The 15,791-nt window shown below is 42.2% G+C and overlaps 1 pseudogene; it reads left to right on the top strand.

Moving 5' to 3' along the window:
* The first annotated feature begins 210 nt into the window (after window positions 1-210).
* LOC115462408 lies at window positions 211-14,473 on the top strand (annotated as a pseudogene).
* The last annotated feature ends 1,318 nt before the right edge of the window (window positions 14,474-15,791 follow it).

The raw sequence follows: 15,791 nt of genomic DNA, 5'->3' as shown, positions 1-15,791 counted from the left end.
GCAAAACAATAAGAAGAGCCTATGAGGCTATGCCCTATTTCTGATGCTGATTGGCTAAAAAAATATCCCAAAACTTCCTTCTGGAAATTCTGATTTGATGACAGTTCTCGATTCCAGTTGGACAATCACAAACGACCTCCTGTTGCCCATTGGATATATCCTTCTGTCGGCGGCGACCTCGCCCCACTCTATTCTATAGTAGCGGTGGACCTGTGAGGTGGTGGCGTGCGTCACGTGGCATGGATTGGGCAGACACGTATGTGAGAATGTGGTAGACAGTATCGTTCACGTGCTTGTCAGTATGGCTGCGGTGAGGAAAGCGGCGCCTGGGGCCGGCTCGGAGATGGGGCCGGAATACAAGCGCGCTGGCCACGTCCTGCTGCACGCTCCGAGCCCCAGCAACTGTTTGGCCGCGTGCCGATTCGTCACGTGGTACTGGTGAGAAAGGGCAGGGTATGGAATATTTAGGTACATCTAAGGAGGGTAGACGAAGATGAGACGAAGTGATGTCAAAACGCTGAAGCGAATCAGGTCAATCTCAGTTTCCCTTTCCCTGCGCAGCCGTCGTTGCCCTACACCCATGAGCTACTGCATCCACGTTGTCTTCTTTATTGTTGGTAGCATTTTTTTTTTTATTTATCTCACTTAGATTTTCAAACAAGCCAGCTTCTGCAGCATACGGATGTACACAGAGGAAGTATAATAATGGAATAACTTTTCATATATAGTAGTAATTTCTTGAAGCCTGGATTGACTGCTGTCAGAGACAGGATGCTGGGCTTGATGGCCCCTTGGTCTTTTCCCAGTATGGTGGTGCTTAAGTGCTTATAAATTGTTATCAGTGTGTCATTTGGAGGGGCTGGTTATAGGGACACCTTAGCATGTGTTATATTTGTGCAGATATTTTTTTCTCCTGGTAAATGGCCACAAAAGCAGACATCATGTTATGAAATCAGGTGCTCAACATTCAGAGTTTCTATCTATCTATTTACTTATTTTTGACACATATCACAATTAAACATTAATTTGTTTGAAACCTGGGAGTATTAAAACATTTCCTGTGCTTACATCAAAAGAAAAAGATGCAGAGATGTTTTCACCCAGTAAAGGGCCACCAAAACAGACAACATGTTATGAGAATCAGGTGCTTAACAATTAAACTTACTATTTATAAGTACAGTTTAAAAAAAAACACAGGTTGAAACCTGGGAGCATTTAACATTTTTTTCCTGTGCCTACATCAAAAGAAAAAGATGGTATGTGAGAACTTGCTCCATTTGTTTTGTGGATTGCAGTATTATATTATAAAAATGCATGTGTCTTTTTTATTACTACCATTTCACAGAGAGATATTGAATAATGAGGGAATAGCTTCCTTCATGCAGAAGTTCTGTCTAGTCAGTCTAAATGTGCCAATGTTGGCCAGTTCAGCACACTATTAGCCGCCAAGTTCATACAAAGTTCATTATGTTCAATGGAAAATAAATCTGTTATCTACTACTACTACTATTTAGCATTTCTATGGCTGCCTGCTATATGACTATTCCATCACTGTTTCATTATTGCTACCAATTATTACATATTAAAGGCATTTGCTTTAAACTTTGTTTTAATTTGTTTATCCCGTCCGTACATGCACATGGTTTGCTTTTTAAACCCAAAAGTGAATCCTAAGGTGTTTGAACAATTAGGTATAAACTGTGTTGTTTCTGACTTGTTTTGGACTGCTGTCTGGAATTTTGGAAGATGGAAATGAGAAAATAAAAATAAAGTTTTGGATGTACATTGTAAAAGTTGTTTACTTTTGCAATGTGTGTATGGATGCCTGTTCTTGTGTATACATGTGATAATATTTGAATAACTGTCTGTACTTGTGGCTATGATTTCTGAACCTTGAGCATCATTACAGAACAGATTTTTAAATGCCCAGCTTGATATATATGCTAATCTCATCTTTGTTAAATGTTTCAGACATATTTTATTTGTAGCATTTATACCCCGCTCTTTCCTGCTCGATAGCAGGTTCAGTGCGGCTTACAGAGTATCTAACTTGCACTAAAATCTGCAATGACCTATAGGAAACAACCTACATGGATATACACAAAAACATAACTATGTTTTAAAAATGTAAATGAGCAGAAACTGCTAAAATTGACTCTGAAATAGCAGGTGCCACTGCTGGCAACCAGCTCAGGTATATCTAGGTGTGGAACTAGTCCTGGACCAGACAAACCTCAGGAGTAACATCCTCAAGCTCTTTATGAACACATCAGCAGTTGGCTTTTAATAAAAAGAAAAATTGTCAGTGCACTAGATGGTGTATCTAGGTACCGTTACCGTTATATCCATCTACTTGCTCCCATGATAGAACTGAATTCTATTATTCTGTCTCACTGTATTTCAAATGTAAGCCACATTGAACCCGAGTTTGCTTGGGATATAAATGTAAAAAAAAAATCCTTTATCCTCCACATTTTAAGACACTGCTTATCCAGCTGGATGGTGATGGCACAAGGAAAGCAAGTTTGGTCCAGTGAAGACTAACTCAAAGTAACCTGTTCCTTACCTGGGCTCTAGTATTACCATACTGAAAATGTGACCCAACCATGCCTTTGTGGTTATGTTCCATTAATAAGTTAACCGGCTTTCTTGAAATGATAATGTTATAAACAGTCCCCAGATAACCTGAGAACCCATACCAAAAAGGACTTACAAAATCAGATTGGTGAAGCAAGTCTTAATTAGTTTATTTCAAAAATACACTCTTGCAAGAATGGGTGTCTCTGAAAAGCAAGCAGGCACACCTTCCCTTAAGGTTTACAGATTATATACCCTTTCTTTCTTGGTTAAATTTAAGTGTCTGCCCCTAAGTTTCTCATTGGATATTGATCACATTTACCACCCCCCCCCCCCACACACACACACTGCATCATTGCTAATTATCATATGACAGTCCCCTCTAACATTTTCCGTTGACCAAGCCTGAGCCTCTGTCCATTGTTAGTTCTCGGTTTGCATTTTCTTATTTTGAGACTTCCATGTGAGAGCTCTGCCTTAGCAGTCTCGCACATGGAATGATTCACCTCCCCCCGCTCCCCTCTCTTCACAGTTTATTTTGCAGATGTTCAATCATGGTCTCATGCCTGGCTACATTTTATCTTAGCTCTAAGGCCTGTCCTTGAAGCTTTCCTGTTTCTCTGTGTTTCAGCAGTTTGGGCTTTTTACCCCCCCCCCCTTCTCTCTCTCTTGTCTCAGCTTCTTATCAATTTGCACATGTCTCTTTAAACTAACAGAGTTCCTTTTGTTAGTGATTTTAGAAGGCGCTTATACAAGTATAGTTAGGGCCTAAACCATATATTCTATCTTTGCAATTATGTTAAGTGAAAAAGCAATATATTTACACATTTCTCACAATTATATAACCTTTGGATGCATGATTAGGAACAAAAAACATATTCTTATTTTGTCAATATCATAGTGCCTTATATACAGCCACAAAACAACCTTTAGGGTGAATAACGTTCACAATGAGTCAGTGCTGTAGCGAGGGCTAATGGCACCCGGGCGGGTCGCCGCTGCGCACTCCCCCCCAGGTGCAGCATGGCGTGCCCCCCCCCTGGAGCGCACCCCCCCCCCCCCGGACCGCATTCTTACATGCGGGAGGGCCGATCCGCCCCGAGTGCACGTCACTCAGAGCTGCGTCGGCCCCGCTGGTTCCCTGCTCTCTCTGCCCCGGAACAGGAAGTAACCTGTTCCGGGGCAGAGAGAGCAGGGAACCAGCGGGGCCGGCACCCCCCCCCCCCCCGAGCGCGTGCACCCGGGTGGACCGCCCCTCCCGGCCCCCCCTTCCTACGCCACTGCAATGAGTTATTTTATTATCGACCAGATAGAAGAGATAAGAGTTGTCTGTTTTGCCACAGTATAAGTAATCACATGAACAAAATATAAGAAAACCAATGGACTGCATTAGGGGCCTATAGCCCATTTAGTTATGTTTAAATAAAAGATCTGCTTGAAACAAAATATTTATTTTGATTTATAAAGCCACTTGTCCCTGAAATGTGCTCAAAGTAGAATAATCCATTCGTGTATCTAAAATGTACACTTCTACAAAATGGATGAAAATGTGGTTCCATGTGCACCAATGAAAGAGTTTCATTTTACTTCCATTTTATTTTGGTATATTCTATCTTTATAACACCAGGCTTCCCAAAGTACATTACAACAATAGTTAAAATGAACCCTTCGGGAAACAAGATATCCTCACTAAAATTTGGCTTCCTATATTGTGTAGAAAATGAGCACAAAATACAGAGTTTATAACTGCTGTTTCTACGAGCTACAATAATTTTTAAAGCAGTTTTAGTGATATTCAATTTTTATTTAATGATATTTATATCAACATATGGGAAGCTTTCAAATTAATTAAAAAGCTGTCAAATTAAAAAAAAATCTTTTGGGCCTCTATCTTAAGGCACTGCCTATCCATTTGGAACAGCTTTTGACTTTTATAGATGGACCATGCTTAGGCAGTCCATTATTTCTTTTTCCCCCCAGATTTTTATTGAATTATTGCAAATATAAAAACATTAGAAACAAGAGAAAGCAAGCAACTTCCATTACAAAGGTTTAATCTTTTGCTATTGTTTTCAATAGCATTTGCTATTGTTTTATGTGAGCGAAAATGGTGGCAAGCTCCAGCTTCAGCTCATACAATGGTATAGATAAGCTCACTCCGTCTCCTGTTCTCAATCTAACCTCCTTGAGGAGCACAAGCTGGTTCAGGAAGTTGGGGAATCTTGAATGCAGGGTATTAAAAATAAAATAAAAGTGCATAGGGGTATAGTTCAAAAAACAAGCGTGGCTGGTGGGGGGGGGGGGGGGGGGGGGGTGCAGGGTTGATGGCTTATTGGGGTTCCTGGCATGTGGTGTGAGACTGAGAATGTGACTGGCTGTCCCCAGTACAGAGTCCTGGCACTTGATGTTGTTATGATGTTAGAGAAGCTCTTGATGGGGTGAAACACTGGTGTCATGGAATGCATTACTGCTGCCTGTGCAGATTTGAAGGCTTTTGAGTGCCCTGTCTTGGTACATTCTGGTACTACCTGCTCAACTGATTTCACATGTTAAAAAGCAAGAGAGTATAAGTACTATGGTGTACTAGGATGGAAGGTAAAAAATCAAGACTGACCAGATTCTCTCTTCTTGAATTGAGGCATTTGAGTGTAGGGCTGGCACCTTCAACTGTGATCTGGTAGCTCCCCCCCCCCCCTCTCTCAAGCCCTCTCCCCTTTGCTGGTGATAACGGGTGGCAAAATTCTGAATCCTGGTCCAGTATCTCTTCTTCCCCCTCCCACCAGGGGGGAAGGGGAAGAGAGAGGGAGAGTTGCTGGACTGTGGGATTTTGTCACCCTTTATCCGCTGTCGCCCTGAGCCAGTTGCCTTACCTGGTCATATAGGAATGATCCTGCCCTACTTGGCAGCTGTGTGAATGGGGTGTGTGGCATCTCTGATCACTTTTTCTTTGCCCTTTACATAGATGCAGATGCGCTTTGGATGGATGCTTGGGTTTCCCGGGTGGATTTATTGATGCAAAGGATGGCTCCCTGGAGGAAGGGCCTGAACCGGGAGTTGGCTGAAGAGCTGGGGCCAGGGGCCAGTGCTTGCTACGTGAACTGAAAATGATTTCATTAGCTCCTGGTCATGGAGAGTCCTCGGAAGATTGTAGGGCACTTCTACGCCAAGCGCCTGAGTCTGGGAGACCTGGAACATTAGAAGGAGGGGCTGTGCATGCCCAAGACATGGGTTGGAGGTAAGCTGACCTTGATTGTCTCCACTCTATTAACCCACTCAAGATGAGGAATAAAATAAGTAGGTTGCCAAAATGGCTCTGTTCTTGTCCAACAGGGTAGATCCAGTTCTGAGTTTACCCTGTTTTAATGTGGGGACTTGGTAGTAGTTCTGATTTCCCAGTTGTAGTCACACTTTTCTTAGAGAATGCAAGAAAAGTAGGGTAAAATCAAACTAGATCAACCCTGTAGCCAGATGGCAACCCTAACAATGAGTGAACTGAGCTTGAGGAGAGGTTGCGAATTTGCCAGATATTATATAAATCAAGGTAGTAATACATGATAGGAGTAAGCTACTGATAGCAGACAGAAACAGAATCTTGGGGTGATCATACCTGATATCTTGACTTGCAAAGTCCTGCCACATTGTTTGGCAAGAGCTGACAAATGGTACCAGAGAAAAATGTAGGCAGATAAAGACCATATGGACCAATCCAGTCTGCCCATCCATGCCATCTAGTCGTCTTATCACTCCTTCTGAGATCCTATGTACTTGTCTCAAGCTCTCTAATTCAGATACTGTTTTCATCTCTAGCACTTCCACCAGAAGACCGTTCCAGGAATTCACCACCCTTTCCATGAAGAAGTATTTCCTCAGGTTACTTCTGAGTCTGTCCCCTTCACCTTCATCCTATGTCCCCTTGTTCCAGAACTTCCTTTCAAATGAAAGAGACCTGCCTCCTATGCATTATGTTGTGTACTACTACTACTACTTAACATTTCTAGAGCGCTACTAGGGTTACGCAGCGCTGTACAATTTAACAAAGAGAGACAGTCCCTGCTCAAAGAGCTTACAATCTAATAGTTAGGTATTTAATTGTCTCTATCATATCTCCCCTCTCCCTCTTTTCTTCTAAAGTATACATATTGAGATCTTTAAGTCTGTCCCCATACACTTTATGATGAAGACCACTGACCATTTTAGTAGCCGCCCTCTGGACCTACTCCATCCTGTTTATATCTTTTTGAAGGTGCCATCTCTAGAATTGTACACAGTATTCTAAATGAGGTGTTGCCATTGTCTTTTATACAGGGGCATCATCACCTCCTTTTTCCTACTGACCATTCCTCTCCCTGTACACCCAAGCTCCTTCTAGCTTTCGCCATTGCCTTTTCTACCTATTTGGCCACCTTAAGATCATCACATACACTTCACAATCCATGTCGCTCCGCTTATCGTGCACAAAAATTCTTCATCCCCTAAACTGGACCACTCCCTCGGGATTTGCAGTCCAATTCATAACCCTGTATTTTTTTTTTAACAGTAAATCTAATCTTTCCAAATTCCGACCATTCTTTTCCCTTCACCAAGTCCTTCCTCATGTTATCCACACCATCAGGGGTGTCCATCCTATTGCAGATTTTGGTATCATCCGCAAGGAGGCAAACCTTACCAACAGTCCTTCAGCAATATCGCTTACCAGAAATGTTGACGAACTGTCTCAAGAAGTGAACCTTGCGGCACACCATCGGGAACATCCTTTTCCTCAGAGTGAGCTCCCGTTACCACTACCGGTCTGTCACCTTCCACTCAACCAGTTCCTAACACTGTCAGTCACTTTAGGGCCATACTGAGGGCACTCGCTTTATTTATTAGTCATCTATACAGAACAGTGTCGAAGGCTTTGCTAAAATCTAAATAGTCCACATCTAGTGCTCTCCCGCGATACAACTCTCTGGTCACCCAATCAAAGAAATTAATCAGATTTGTCTGACAAGACCTGCTTCTAGTGAAACCATGTTGCCTCGGGTCCTGTAGGCCATTGGATTCCAAAAACTTCACTGAGCTCTGTTTTAAAAGCGCTTCCATTAATTTACTTACTACAGAAGTTAGGCTTACTGGCCTGTAGTTCCCAACCTCTTCCTTCTGCCTTTGTGGAAAGGGACCACATCTGCGCTTCTTCAGTCCTTTGGGACCATTGCTGAATCTAGAGAAGCATTGAAAAGGTCAGCCAACAGAGCCACTAGAACTTCACTAAGTCCCTTCAATACCCTCAGATGTATGCCATCCGGCCCCATTGCTTTGTCCACCTTTTAGTTTAACAACAACAGTACTCCTGTTCTATATAAATTACAAAATCTTTATTAGTGAAAACAAACCAGTGCATTAAAAGAATTACCAAATAATATCCCTGCAACTCACTCACACTGCCATCCACACCAGACTTATACCCTGATCACATATGTAAATCCCACAAAAGAACATTGAACATAAACCCTAAATTGCAGTTTCTTCAGTCTCTGTGTATCATCAGAGCACAATCTCAATAAAGATCAGTCAGAGAGCCCTAAAAAAACACAAGGGCACACCAAACCCAGGAGTACTGTTTGTTAATGTTTTAGGTACTTCCTATTATATATATATCCCTATTAGGATAAGATTTCACCTTTTAGTTTAGCCAGCTCCTCATGAAATAGTCCTCCGAAAATTGTTCAGAGACTGCCACCCCTCCATTCTTATTCGTGTTTGTCTTCTTCAGTCCTGCTCCCAGCCTTTCAGCTGTGAACACAAACAGAAATATTTGTTAGGCAGTTCCACTTTATCTTTGTTAGCTTCTATATATTCCTCCCTTTCACCGAGTCTCACAATTCCACTTTTGTACTTCCTTCTATCACTAACGTATCTAAAAAATGTTTTGTTTTGTTCCCCCATTTTACCGTATTGGCTATTTTTTCCTCCATTTGTATCTTTGCTTTCCTGACTACTCTACCAGCTTCTTTTAGCTTTTTCAGATATTGTCACCTGTCTTCCTCTTTCTGCGATCTCTGATAGTTTATAAAAGCTAACCCAGCAGTTTCCAAACGGGGTGCTGCAGTGAACTCACAGGGGTGCCATGGCATATTTTCCCCCAGGGCCACTAAGAGGGGTGCAAGATTCCCCGGGCCCGGTGCTGCATTGGTCTCCTGCTTATTTGTCAGCTGGGACCTGGGGTTATCACATTAATGCGTTTTCTCTTCTCACAGATCTTTCTTCCTGTCTCATCCCACCATCTCCAGTGTGATGTACTTCCTGTTTCCACCACGGGAGGGGATGTGGCAGGAAGGGTCTGCCGCAGCAGAGAAGAGTTAATGTGATAACCCGGCTGGCACACATGAGCGCAGGAGAAAAGACAGACAACTGAGGGAGCACTGCAGACACTGAGGTAGAGTCATGTTTGATAGATAATTACTTTGGAGGCTGACTGATGGTTATGACTGAGATTTTATTTTTTATCGTTGAGTACATGGCTAATTGGCACCTGGGATTCTTCAGCTCATATGCTATAGGGGGCTCCTGTGTGATTTCCCTTTTGCCAGAACAATTATGTTTCACAATTTTTTTTTCAGCAATTTTCTTGGCCATATAGTAAAGTACAAGATCATACTCCAGGGAAAGCAACAATAATTGCTAATTTACTGTTATGACAAATTGTTGTTTCTGTGTAGACCAGATTTCCCTATTTCTGATATGGTGTCTCTGCTGAAGTTTCAGCAGAAGGCATTTGTACCTCACTAGAACTGGGAAACTTTATTACTGCTGCCAATGTGTAATTAGTAGCCAAGACAACTGGATTATGAAATGTTTGGTGGTGATATGAATCTAAATAGGAAAGTTTGCTGAATCCACACACTGAGCCAGTGAGTTTTCTACAACGAATATACATCAGAGAGGTTTGCTTACATTGGAGGCAGTGCATTCTAATGTTTTATTTATATTCATTTAGTATATCTAGAAATCCAGACTGGGTGGGGATTAAGGGAGAGGGGGCAGATGCTGGATAGAAGGGGGGAGAGAAGGGGGACAGAAGCTGGTTGGAAGAAGGGAGAGAACATGGGCAGAGGCTGGTTGGAAGAGGGGAGAGAAGGTGGGCAGAGGCTGGTTGGAAGGGGGAGAGAAGGTGGGCAGAGGCTAGATGGAAGGGGGAAGAGGAGGACAGAGGCTGGATGGAAGAGAAGGAGGGCAGACGCTGGATGTTCAAACTGTTCAAACTTCTTCTTCTAACCTATAAATGTATTCACTCTGCTGCTCCCCAGTATCTCTCCACACTCGTCCTTCCCTACACCCCTTCCGTGCACTCCGCTCCATGGATAAATCCTTCTTATCTGTTCCCTTCTCCACTACTGCCAACTCCAGACTTCGCGCCTTCTGTCTCGCTGCACCCTACGCCTGGAATAAACTTCCTGAGCCCCTACGTCTTGCCCCTTCCTTGGCCACCTTTAAATCTAGACTGAAAGCCCACCTCTTAACATTGCTTTTGACTCGTAACCACTTGTACCACCTGCCTCCACCTACCCTCCTCCTTCCTGTACACAATAATTGATTTGATTTGCTTACTTTATTTTTTGTCTATTAGATTGTAAGCTCTTTGAGCAGGGACTGTCTTTCTTCTATGTTTGTGCAGCGCTGCGTATGCCTTGTAGCGCTATAGAAATGCTAAATAGTAGTAGTAGTAGTGGATGGAAAGTGGGGGAAGAAGGAGGGCCAGAGTGGCTGAAGCTTGCCACTGATTTGCTCTAGAGCTCGGGCCTTGGGCAGTAGACCTCTTCAGCTGGTGGGGCTTAGGCATCTCTGCCAGCAAATGTAAGGCTGCAATCCTTCCTTAATCTCCTACTACTTGAAGCTTCTTTCTTTGTGTGTTATGTTCTTTATGTTTAACTTGAAACAATTTTGATTGATAACTACTCAAATCAAACATTACACTCTTACATAGATTCTGGAAACAAGTACTAACGATCCCAGCAGAATAACAACAACTGCCTCCAGAAGGTCCATTATACCTCCTTGTCATCGCGTTCCTCCTGTTCCTCCCCCCCCCCCCCCCCCCCCACCAACAACACTCAAGACAATGATCCTGGTTTGTAGGCCTGACCGTTACCCTTCTACTCCAACTGACCCTTTGGGTTTTTTTTTTTTAATGACTGTATTGGGCATTGGGGTTTTGGGTGGTGTTGGGATTGGTTTGTGATGGGTGGGAAAAAGGGGTTTTACAGTGTTCACTGTTTTGATGATTCTTGCCTGCTTCTTTAGTTACATGTTTATGTAGTGCCAGTGCTTTTTTTGTAGGAAAAAAGGTACCAGTACTCATTATGGGCGGGGTCACCACCTATGGCTCCGCTCCTATGATAGCCACACCTACACTTAGCCACATCCTTATACACCAGCCGTGGCACATATAAACATGCATATTGAAAATGTACCAGTATAGGAGAAAAAATAACTTGTGATTTTTTTTTTCCATTATAATCATTCTGTAAGCTGTTACAGGCTCCAGTATACCCAGTGCAAAATATCAGCAGATGTAAATTCTCAATTGGATATATTCCAAACACTAAAATAAAATAAAATGAAAATTTTCTACCTTTGTTGTCTGGTAACTTTTTGTGATCATGTTGGTTCCCAGTCTCTGATTCTGCTTCTCTCTATCTGTTCTCTTAACTCCATTCCAGGGCTTCCTTTCCATTTATTTCTTTACTTTCCTCCTTTCTTCATTTCTTGCCCTACATCCATAAATAAAACTTGGATCCAGCTTTTGACTATTTTTCTCCATCCATGTGCAGTTTTTTTCCTCTCTTCCCTTTTCCTCATCTCGATCCATGTGCATCTTCTTCTTTTTCTCTTTCCTCCCTCCATCCATGTCCAGATGTAAAGTTTCAAAAATGACATATTCTATTACTAAATTACATATTACAACTCCAAATTAAACAAAAAATTAACACAGCTACCACACTACTTTATTTTAAACTAAATATACAATTTTTGTTCTATCTATATTGTCTGGTCACGTACTTTTTTTTTTTCAATTGCGTTGGTCCCAGTTTCTGGTTTCTGCTTTCTTCGTCTTCTCTTAACTCTATTACCAGGATTTCCTATTTATTTGTCATTTTTCTCTCCTCTTTTTCCTTTCAGCTTTCTTCGATTTTATTTTCTACCTCTGTCCAGATTTAATTCTTTACTATCCAATCTTTCCGTTTCCCATCTTTTTTTTAAATGTTTTATTTATTAAATTTACCTATATAATCACAAGCAAAATATCTACTCGTTTCAGAAAAGTAAATTGTTTTACCAATCCATACAATCCTACATATTAGGAAAGGAAACAAATGTTTCTAATGTCAGACTCTTTTTTTTTTTTTTTTTTTTTTTAACCAACTAATACTCAAGTCCACATATCTGGATTCAAGATATACAGATATGGATATTAACAGATATAAGAACAATATCTTTTATCAGGAATTCGTTGTAGCTGAGTACCATAATGATACAAAAAAAAAACATTACTACTAAAGAGCAATTATCTTTCTCCAGTCACAATTCCTTTAGATGTTAAAAAGGTTGAGAGCTGAATGGGATCGAAGAAAACATATTTATTTGATTGATGTTTTATAACGCATTTGCAGGGGTATCTAAGGAAAAAGGTTGCCCCCAGTTGGGTTACCCCGGGTCTCATCATTAAGAATGTTTGTCGTCTCTTCTGCGTATCTTTGGTAACGTCAGGAAGCACATTTATCCTCAATCCTAGGAAATTCTTCTCTCTGTTCTGAAAAATAATCTCAATAACCAGTTTTTATCCGGTGTTAACGCCACCGTTGCGCTGTCTGAGGCTTCTAGAATCTCTGAAATATCAAATGGATTATTGGGAGTTGTTTGTAATTTTGAAGGCAAGTAGTATATTTGAAAAAGGAAGAATTGCCTCTTCAGTTACCAATTTTCCAAATTTCCTTCATAGCATATCTCTTGGGGATATCAAAGTCTGTTTGGGAAAGTTCAATAATCTAAGATTATTGTTTCTTATTGAATTTTCTAGAAACTTGGGTTTTCTCCTAAGAGATATTAGATCTTTAATCATAACTTCTTGATGTAATTGTGCTTCCTTAATTTCTTTTTTTAAATCCTCATTTTGAGTTTTTAAATCAATATCTAGAATCAATATCTTTAGTCTTAAGATCTAAATTTGCAACTTCTTGATTAAATTGTTTAATCTGTGGACAAATTGCTTTCCCCAAGTCCATTATTAATGTCCACAAATTATCCAGGGTTACTTCTTTGGGTTTCTCAGTCAATATAGTAAAATTAAATTTTACCTCTGCTTCAGTAGATGGATCGTTTCCCTGAATCCCATCCAGCCTCTCTTCCATTGTGGCTGGGGATGTCGTTAACGCTCCTTCCCTCTGGGTGTACACCTACTCTAAGCTGAGCTCCCTCAGCCAATGTTTCCACCTCCCGTCTTACTTCCCCCATGCCTTGTTCAGCCACATGGAGGGAAGACGCCATTAGAGGAGTACTCCCAGAGGGTTGAGGAGGAGGAGCTCTTCGGTCGGGGCTAAGCGAAAGCTCTAGCCCTTGGGTTGGACTGGGGTCTCCATTCACCCCTGAACCAGCCAGCCGGCTGCCTCCTGACGATATCGGTATCGAAGCTCTCTGAACAAAAGATTGCAGTGTGGATTGATTCGGAGGAAGATTCTGCTACGAAGGAGCAGTGGAGGACGGACAGCCCCTGCGCTTCGGCTACCAAATCGAGAGAACTCAGAGAGAGTGCAGGTACGTCAGATACACACGGCAGCCATCTTGAATCCCCCCCCCCCCCAGTTTCCCTTTTTGACTGTCTACCTACAGCTTGCCCCTCTCTCCTGCCCACTTCCGCCCAGCATTTTCCCCTCTCTCCTCCCCATATTCATCCAGCATTTGCCCTATTTTGACTGTGCCTACCTACAGCTTTCCCCTCTCTCTTCCCCACTTCCATGCAGCATTTTCCCCTTTCCTTTCCAATTCCATCATTTGTCCCCTCTGTCCTCTCATATCCATCATTTCTCCCCTTACCCCCTGTCTCCTCATCCGGCATCTCTCCCCATCCAGTGTATCTCCTGCTTCTCCCAATGAGCAGAAGCGACGAGCAAATAAAAGGAGTCAAAGACGCGGGGCCACAGCGTTCAGACACGCACTGTCAGCTTTGCCGATCCCCTGTCCCTCTGACGTCAACTTTCTGTTCCGGGGCATGGGATCAGCAGAGCCACCAGTGCGTGTCTGAGCACTTTGGCCGCGGGAGATGGGATGAACGGGCAAGGGAAAAAAAGGTGCCGATATGCTAACAGCACGTACCTGCACAAAGAAGATCTGTGTGTGTTTGTGTATAATAGTGGGCCCTACATACAGTGAAGGTGGGGATGGAAATCTACTTCATACATATTCATTATGGATATCTTGAAAACCCAACTGGCTAAGTGTACTTCTAGGAGCGGTTGAGAAGCATTGGCATAGTGTTGTGAGATGGTAAGGGCTAAAGCCTGGGATGGGCACCGATTGCCTTTGTCTTGGGCTAGTGAGGGGGATTTTGTGGTAAGGAAAATGGACAGAGACTGAACAGGCCTAGTTACTCGCTTGCCAGCATATTGCATTTGTATTATTCATGGTTCCTTTACCTCTGTGATTGATTGCAGGTAATGGGGCTGGTCCGGGTGCCCCTCTAACCCTTCGGGATGGCTTCGGTGGTTTGCCAGCCTTTCTGTGCAATAATTTCATTGGCAGTGCTAAGGAGCAGCTATTGGAGGCTCTGGGATGCCTTGGACTGATGCCACAAAACAAGCTTGAAGAGGCTGTACGGGCCAGCCAGAAGTAACTCTCTTCCCAGGCTACAGTCTAGACAAGACATGAGCCACTTAAGATCAACAACAGTGCAACCTGTACAATATCTGTAGATAGCACACTTACTAACTTATGTACTCTGATTGTATGGACCAGTCTGCTCCTGTTTTCTGTGATCCTGTGACATAGTGCTCAACATAGCTAATCCCTAAGGGAAGCAGCTAAAGAGAATCTTCTAGAATTATTAGTTGATGTGTATTCATGTATTTTGCTTTTGGATTTACAAAACCCTAAGATATTGACTATATTTTCCCATGCTATACAGGAGTGATGGATTTATTTTCTTTAATCTTTGCTGTTAACTACTGTTACCTTACTGCCCCTTCCTTAGCTGGCCCAGCAACAGTGTCTCTCTTAAATGTGATGATCATAACAGGAGATTCACTGTATCTGTGAGCATGGGAGCCAACTCCATGATACTGAAGCAGTATGGCTGGGGAGGGGTGATTTGTATTGCATTACCCACTCGTTTTGAAAAGCTGGCTTTTATGCTTAGGAGTCATTATTCTCAAGTTGGAGGATGTCACTACAGAAATAATTGATCCTGTTCTTTTCATTCCCAAGTTCTGCCTCCTCTGGAGATGTTTAAACACTCTGGCCTTCTGTGAGATTTTATGTAGTCTTATTTGAAAACATTTGTAACCATCTCTGGGCGAAAGGTGGTGGATCCAAAATGTGGAAAATGGCTGCTGCCTTGGGTCCATAAGCAGTCTGACAAATTTATATCTGAACTTTTTTTTATTTCACAAAAGGGTGGGGGTTGGATTGTTATTTTACAAATTGGTGCTGTAACAGAATTAATTAAAAACCTAATGTTTTGTTTCTGATAACTTGAGTTACTGTTCTGAGAGAGAGTCACATTTATTTGGTTACTGATGAAGGAAAATGCTCTGACTTACCACCAGGTGGCAGTCTATATCAAAAGACAAACAAAAGATTTATTTTATTTGTTTATTTGTTGCGTTGTATCCCACATTTTCCCACCTATTTGCAGGCCCAATGTGGCTTACATCCTACAGGAGGTGCGTTTGCAGTCTCCGGTGTTTACAAATACAGAGTTATGTTGAGCTGAGATAAAGTTCATGTGGGACAGCCAGCCACATAAGGTTGTTGAACAGTGGGAGAGTTGTGTTTTGTGCATTTGAATACTAGTGTTATTGTGTTGCAGAGATCATAGTAGATGACGGCAGAAAGAGACCTGCACGGTCCATCCAGTCTGCCCAACAAGATAAACTCATAGTGCTACTTTTTGTGTATACCTTACCTTGATTTGTACCTGTCCTTTTCAGGGCACAGACCGTATAAGTCTGCCCAGCACTATC

Source organism: Microcaecilia unicolor, chromosome 2 (genome assembly GCF_901765095.1).
Source record: "Microcaecilia unicolor chromosome 2, aMicUni1.1, whole genome shotgun sequence".
Classification (NCBI taxonomy): Eukaryota; Metazoa; Chordata; class Amphibia; order Gymnophiona; family Siphonopidae; genus Microcaecilia; species Microcaecilia unicolor.
Note: the sequence above shows the minus strand (reverse complement) of the source record. Positions and strands in the feature narration are given on the sequence as shown.